Raw genomic sequence first — 7,384 nt, forward strand, 5'->3', positions numbered from 1 at the left:
AAATATGTATTAGATAGTCTCTTATGGTCCCCTCCATCTAAGACAACATTTGGCCACTGAAATCCCGGCTTTGAGCCTAGGCAATCCTCAGGATGATAACCTCCTGTTTTTGTTTTGGTTTTTTGGGGGGGTTGGGGGCTCTGACCTCATCTCTCAAAAGATAATTCACATTCCTTTCTGTTTCCATTTTTGGGGTGTACCTTGTCATAAGTGGATCTGGGAATGAGTGGGGAGAAGAGGAAAGAGAAGGGAGAGTACAAAACTGAAAAGACAATTGAAGAAGAAGGAAGAGAAGGAGGAGGAGGAGGAGGAGGAGAAGGAGAAGGAGGAGAAGGAAGAGGAAGAGGAAGAGGAGAAGAAGAAGGAGGAGAAGAAGGAGAAGAGGAGAATGAGAAGGAAAAGGAGAAGGAGGAGAAGGAGGAGGAGGAGAAGAAGAAGAAGAAGAAGAAGAAGAAGAAGAAGAAGAAGAAGAAGAAGAAGAAGAAGAAGAAGAAGAAGAAGAAGAAGAAGAAGGAGGAGGAGGAGGAGGAGGAGGAGGAGGAGGAGGAGAAGAAGAAGAAGAAGAAGAAGAAGGAGGAGAAGAAGGAGAAGAGGAGAATGAGAAGGAAAAGGAGAAGGAGGAGAAGGAGGAGGAGGAGAAGAAGAAGAAGAAGAAGAAGAAGAAGAAGAAGAAGAAGAAGAAGAAGGAGGAGGAGGAGGAGGAAGAGGAGGAGGAGGAGGAGGAGAAGAAGAAGAAGAAGAAGAAGGAGGAGAAGAAGGAGAAGAGGAGAATGAGAAGGAAAAGGAGAAGGAGGAGAAGGAGGAGGAGGAGAAGAAGAAGAAGAAGAAGAAGAAGAAGAAGAAGAAGAAGAAGAAGAAGAAGAAGAAGAAGAAGAAGAAGAAGAAGAAGAAGAAGAAGAAGAAGAAGGAGGAGGAGGAGGAGGAGGAGAAGAAGAAGAAGAAGGAGGAGGAGGAGGAGGAGGAGGAGGAGGAGGAGGAGGAGAAGGAGAAGGAGAAGGAGGAGAAGGAGAAGGAGAAGGAGAAGGAGAAGGAGAAGGAGACGTGAGAATCTGGAGCACATGAGGCACCTTGATATATGTCTCCTCAGCCCCAAAGCCAGTTGGAAAACTGAGGTGGCCCCTGCCTATCTCCCTGGTGCCCAGCAAAAGAAGTTTGTACTAGTACTGTCAAAGTCCTACTGATAAAATGATAATTACACATGCTTATAGTTGCATATAAGATTATTAATAAGCAACAAGAAACATAGTGGAATTACTTATTAGTGGATAGAATGAAATTGGATGAAAACCCGATTTCCCTCAAATAGCCAGCAAGCTGCAAACTCCCACCCTCTCCAATGTCATTTACTTGTTTTGTCCAAGAGCCAACCACCTTTTATTATCACGAAATAGTCTAGAAATACATAAACAGGGCCCTGAAATGCCCCTGGGGCTGCCATTAGGATCATGAGGGTGTGTGTGTGTGTGTGTGTGTGTGTGTGTGTGTGTGTGTGTGTGTGTGAGACAGAGGCAGAGACAGAAACAGACAGAGAGGAGATAGTCATAAGAATGTATTGCATAGGTGTGTGTGTGAGAGAGAGACAGAGACAGAGAGACAGAGACAGAAAGAGACAGAGACAGAGATAGAGGAGATAGTCATAGGAATTTATTGCATGGGGGGTGTGTGTGTGTGTGTGAGAGAGAGAGAGAGAGAGAGAGAGAGAGAGAGAGAGAGAGAGAGAGAGAGAGAGAGAAACAGAGAGACAGAGGGAGAGAGAGACACACAGAGACAGAGAGACAGAAACAGAGAGAGAGAGAGAGAGACTCTGCTGTGTGTATACAGAAAACGAAAATTTAGCAGCATGAAAAAGCAAAAAGCAGAAGAGGGGAGTGAAGGTAAGCTGCCCCAGGCAGCTGCCCCGAGGGCGCCTGTAGGTCCAGAGACAAGGGAGTACCAGACAGCCTTTAGGGGGAGGCAGGTCTGGTATATTAATGACCCAGGTTAGACTCCCGTCTCTCACCCCTCAGCCGAGTCACCTGATCTCTCTAAATCCTGGTGTCTTTATTTAAATGGAAGACTACTTCCAGTATTACCTACTATGTAACCAGGCACATAATGGGCACTTGATATTTATTGACTATTGACTAAAAGAGTTATTGTGAGTGCGATTTTAAAGAGCACTTTGCAGCCTTCAAAGCTTTCTATTACTATCAGAGCCCAACAAGCTCTCCGGCTGCCAGGCCAGCTCCCCAGCCATAATCCCTGCTAGCTCTCACACTTAACCATCCCACATAGAATTTAGTTGATCCTGTTTGGTCGTTTTTTCACTCATGTTCAACTCTCTGTGACCTCATTTGGGGTCTTCTTGGCAAAGATACTGGAGTGGTTTTGCCATTTCCTTTCCCACCTCACTTTACAGATGAGGAAACGGGGGCAAACAGGGTGAAATGACTTCTCCAGGGTCACACAGCTAGTAAGTGTCTGAGGCCAGGGTGGACCTCAGGAAGATGAGTCTTCCTGACCCCAGGCCCAGCTCTCTATCCTAGTGGCCCTATTCCAAATATTCAGTCGCTATTCCTACTAGTATTCAGATCCCAATATCCATCTGTCCACTGCTCTTCCTCAAGCCTCATGTTTCACTTCTTTAGAATGGGAGTGACCCTAGAATTCCAGAAAGTCGACAACCACCACAAAACGGGCCCATAAACTCCTAAACATTGCAGCAGCCCAGGAAATCTGGCACCCACTTGGTTTCTGGCTCCCAGGGGAGAACTACCTCAGAGGGTCATCCTGCATTTGCCCAGAAACCTTTAGAGTGAGCCATACAGAAATCCCAACATGAATGTCAGGGCTGGGCTCTGGTCCTGGTCCTTCTGTGCCATACAGGGCAATCACTTCACTGGATTTTAGTTTCCCTATCTGGGGATAAGAACACTCACCCTATATACCCAGCAGGGATGTTGTAAGAATAAAATGAGAAAAATGCAAAGGGTTTTGAGAAATAAAATCACAATGTAATCCTTCTAGGGGTCAAGTTAGGCCCAAATGAGAAAAGGCACCTTCTTCCCTTCACTATAGAAATGGGGAATGATAGATGTGGAAAAAAAAAAGATAGATGATCGATAGATAGATTAGATATAAATATAAATATAGAGATAGAGATAGATAGATAGATACTTGACAGTTAATGTTTGGTTGGCTTTGCTGAGCAGTTTTGCTTCTTTTTTAATCTTTGTAACTTGGGAACATTCAAGGAGCAAGGGAGGTGGGAGGGGAACAATCAGAAATGAATGTGATGTAAAAACAAAAGGTAGCAGTTTCTAAAAACAAAGTTTAGGGGCAGCCAGGGGCACAGTGGATAGAGCACTGGCCCTGGAGCCAGGAGGACCTGAGTTCAAATTCGATCTCAGACACTTGACACTAGCTGTGTGATCCTGGGTAAGTCACTTAACCCCAATTGCCTCAAAAAATAATAATAATAATAAAATTTTTTAAATGCTTAGACACAACTCACCAAAATTCACCCCAGGAGGTTCACTCAAACTTTCCTGAGGCTCCCTTCTCAATCAATGGCATCACAGAACCATTTTAGTATTAAATTCTATACGAGTTCCAGATGTTTTGGCTCCCTTGGGACCTGGCCTGACTTGGTCTTAACCTTCCCTTTCTTTGAGGTTGTCAACATCTGCTGCCTTTAATTAGAGGCCATTAGACCAAACCTGACCCCCTCAGACCTCTACAAAGCCATAGCCTCCTTTTGCTATAAAAAAAAATAAAATAAATTTTAAAAGCCTGGATTTCTTCAGGAACTTTAAGCCATTCTAGAAAAGCAATTTCATCTGCTCCTCTAGTCCTCCAGTCTTTCAATTCACTGTCTTCTTGTTAAGTAGCTACAGGCTAATTTTGTCAATGGATTTCAGTGTCAACATTGAATTTCTGAAAGATTAAGGCTGCTTGGGTGGGCCTAAGAGCGTATAAAAACTCCATCCCATCCCCTAAACAATGGGGCATGAAGAAGATGGAGGAAAAACTGGAAGAACTGTCTCCCTGGGAAGTGGCCGAAGGAAGCAAGGCCGAAGAAGGAAGGAAAGCAGGAGCCGACCCCTCCTCCATCTTAAGAACTTATTCCTTCTCTTCCCTACAGTTCCTCCTCTAGAGTGGCTACTCATCCACCATCACGAGGAATTCTTTGGGAAAGAATGTTTCCCAACTCTTTACTTGGACTCCTCCCCCCAAGTCCTATTCACCCTGATCTTATTAGGCCTCAATTTTCTCTTGTTTGAAACCTGAGCAAAAGGGAACCAGAGGTCAGTACCCCACTGCTAAGATCTACAAACCATTAGCAATTTCAGACCAAGGCTGCCGGTTCCTGCTAGACTTGTTAGTTTCTGTTGATAAATCCTTCCTTCCATGGCCAAAGAGATAGGTGTGTGTGTGTGTGTGTGTGAGAGAGAGAGAGAGAGAGAGAGAGAGAGAGAGAGAGAGAGAGAGAGAGAGAGAGAGAGAGAGATTGAGATTGATTTCATCCCATTGTTTCAGGAACTCACCCAGGATGAGTTGTGCAATGACTTTGGGAATCCCAGAAATGTATAATAATCTCCCAACCACCAAACTCTACCACATGGGCCCACCTGTTCATGCATGCATACATACAACCTAAGGTTGAAGGAGGGAGGTTTCTTCTCTTGGAAAGAAAAATGTGCATCGGACACCCCCAACCCCAACCTTTTTTCTCCCTTCATTCTCAAGTTACAAGGTAATAGCTTTCTTTGCCTAGCTACCATGGAAGGAGAGGGGCCCATCTGGTTTGGATCAAGACAGCTCATTCAGGACACAGCAAAACTCCCAAGAGCCTCACTCCCCCACACACTTCCAAGAGCCTGCAGGGCCCTTGCTGGGAAACTGGGCTGTAGGGCAGGGAATTAATTACTGATAGGTAGGACCCCAAAGGAGAGTAGATACAGAGTATGGGATTTTCAGAGGTTCCAAACAGCAAAACAATAGAAGTCTTTAATAAAGCCCAAACCACCTCTGCTGTGGGCCAGACTGATGAGCATTTGATTCCATGACTTCAGGTGAAAGCTAAGCCTCTACCTTTGTGAAAGCCACTGGGCATAGAGAAATCCACCAACAACCCGCCAAACTCCACCACCACACCCACCACCGGCTCATGTAGAGCTACACAGAAGGTTAGAGGTATTGCTGTGGTTCCTGCTAACCTCCTTCAGCTCTCTGCCAGAAAAGAGATCACCGCCTACAGACACTGCCTCTCTCCAAAGAGCTCAAAGCATTTTGCAAGCATCGCTCAAGAAGTCAGCAGCAGAACCCAGAACCTAAGTCCCAGGAGTCTTGTCTCCCAGTCATAGCTGCCTGCCCCTCCTCACAGGTCCCCGTTGCCTGACAGTTTCAAGGTGAGAGGTTTCTCCCCTACAGACTCACACATTGTCTCTGGGGATCTTTAGATCCTACTCGGAAGAAATTGGGGAGGGGGGAGTTGGGGGGGGGGGAGAGAGGAAAAGATCACCAAGGGCAGGAAAACAACTTCCTGAAAAACTGTTCCAGAAGAAGAATGAAAGGGGTAGAGTCAACCAGTTAACTAAGAACAACTCTAAAGGCTACTTCCAAACAGACAGCAATTGATGGGGGGGGGGGGGGGAGAGGGAGGGGGAATGCTGCAAAATTATTAAAGAATCATCCTTGCCCCGCTCTCACCTTGTCTCTCCTCCCCCTGCCCTCCACCCCCGCCCCCATTTTTAGCTCAGTGCATTGGAGAAAAGAAAGGGCACCGAGCTGGGGGTACCTTACAACGGCAAGATACAGGAACCAGAAGGCAGGCTCGACACATAAAGAAGAGGCTAGTGACTTACTTGTAGGCCGGAGGAAGTGAGAACTAGGTTCCACGAGACGGTAGGAGTGGTGTGGGCTGGGGGGATGGGGTGGGAAGGGAAACCAGTGGCTAGAAATCGAGGAAGGACTCGGAAAAACTAAACCCCACACGACTGGGTCTGACAAGTTTTGTCTGCTTCCAGAGGAGCACTGAGCACCCCGCGACATAACAATGAAGAGTCCAGAGGCTCCTGCCTGAGCCATTTCCCCCTCTCTGAGTTTTCTGAGTTTCCAGAGGACAGAGAGGTCCGACTCTCTGTCATCTCCCTAGTACAACGAAGATCAGCTGTCAAGTCCTGTCAAGACAGGGCTGGATCCCAGACCGTAGCTTGGGGACTTTGGAAGGCTTGGCAAGGCCGAGTTTCCAGATGCCCCAAGGGGGAAGGAAGGTTGTGAGTGTGTTGGAGAGTTGGGGGGGAGGGGAAGGAAAAAGGGGGGAGAACGATCGTCACCTTGGCAACTCTGGTCCCTGCGGAACGGGCTGGGAAGGGGCTACAGCTAGTCTGACGGCCCCATGAAAGCGGTCGGGGGAGGGGAGCCTCCCCTCCCTCCTCTCGCCCCCTCCCCCCACGTGGCTCCCGAGCTGGGAGCTCGGCGCGCGGGTCCCTGAGGGGAAAGTTGCCGGGGCGGGGACAAAGCCCCGGTTCGGGGCGCCAACATCCCCCAACGCCGCCCTCCCGCATCCCCGCCCAGGTACCTGGGTGCCATCCCCGCCGCCGCCGCCGCCGCCGCCGCGTCCTCCTCCTCCTTCCAAGGCTGGGGGTGCTGATGCAGGCAGCCGTTGTTACCTACCAGCAGTGGCAGTGGCCGCAGCAACAGCAGCAGCAGCAGCAGCAGTAACAACAGCAGCAGCAGCAGCAGCCTGCGCCCCAGATCCGTTAGCTCCGCCGGGCCCCTCCGCTCGCCGTTGCCGCCGCCGCCAGTGAGTCCCCTCCCTCCTCCTCCTCCTCCCTTCTGCTCCTCCCTCCTCCCTTCCCTGGCTGGGCGAGCTGCCTTCGCCTCCCCTCTCCTCCTCTGCCTCCCCTCCCTTCCCTTTTCTCCACCCCCACCCCAGGCCCGGGTCTGAAGGCTGGATTCTCCGGGTAGGGAGCGGGGACCTGCTGCCCCCTCCCCATTCATGCCCCTCTCCCGCCCCCCCCTCCCCCCCCTCCCCCCCCCGTCCATCCTCTCCGCTCCCCATCCCTCTCCATTTGGGGCATGCTGGGAAATGGAGTTTGGGTCCCCGTTCAACCCAAACTGACTACAGAAAGCTGGGAGAAGGGGGACTACAACCCCCAGGGCGCGGCGCGGGCCGGGGGGCGGGCATTGTGGGTCTTGTAGTATATCTCGCATTGAAGGGGTCTCCTGGTAAAGGAGGGTGAAGGGGGCTGAGGAACCGCCATTCCCAGAATGCAGATCTCCCCTGGTCTCCCTTGACTCGAAAGGAAAGGGAGTGAGGGGTGAGGGGGGTGGGAAAGAGGGTTGATTAACCTTTGGATAGCAGATGTGAAAGGAAGCTGTTATGGCCAAGCGGTCTGCA

At 49.5% G+C, this 7,384-nt stretch overlaps 1 protein-coding gene and 1 long non-coding RNA gene across 3 annotated transcripts in view; one reads left to right on the plus strand and one right to left on the minus strand.

Annotated features, from left to right (window-relative positions):
* ST3GAL2 (ST3 beta-galactoside alpha-2,3-sialyltransferase 2) overlaps positions 1 to 6,779 on the minus strand; it is a 62,795-nt gene extending 56,016 nt beyond the window's left edge. For both annotated transcript variants that reach the window (XM_043981630.1, XM_043981627.1), the window contains exon 1: positions 6,563 to 6,779. The gene's annotated coding sequence lies outside the window, so the exon portion shown is untranslated. The remainder of the gene's footprint in view (positions 1 to 6,562) is intronic.
* LOC122739904 lies at positions 5,243 to 6,254 on the plus strand. The gene is made up of 3 exons (XR_006354690.1): positions 5,243 to 5,390; positions 5,737 to 5,886; positions 6,009 to 6,254. It is a non-coding gene; the product is annotated as an uncharacterized LOC122739904 (long non-coding RNA).
* Positions 6,780 to 7,384: the final 605 nt, after the last annotated feature.

This window comes from Dromiciops gliroides, chromosome 2 (assembly GCF_019393635.1).
Source record: "Dromiciops gliroides isolate mDroGli1 chromosome 2, mDroGli1.pri, whole genome shotgun sequence".
Lineage (NCBI taxonomy): Eukaryota > Metazoa > Chordata > Mammalia > Microbiotheria > Microbiotheriidae > Dromiciops > Dromiciops gliroides.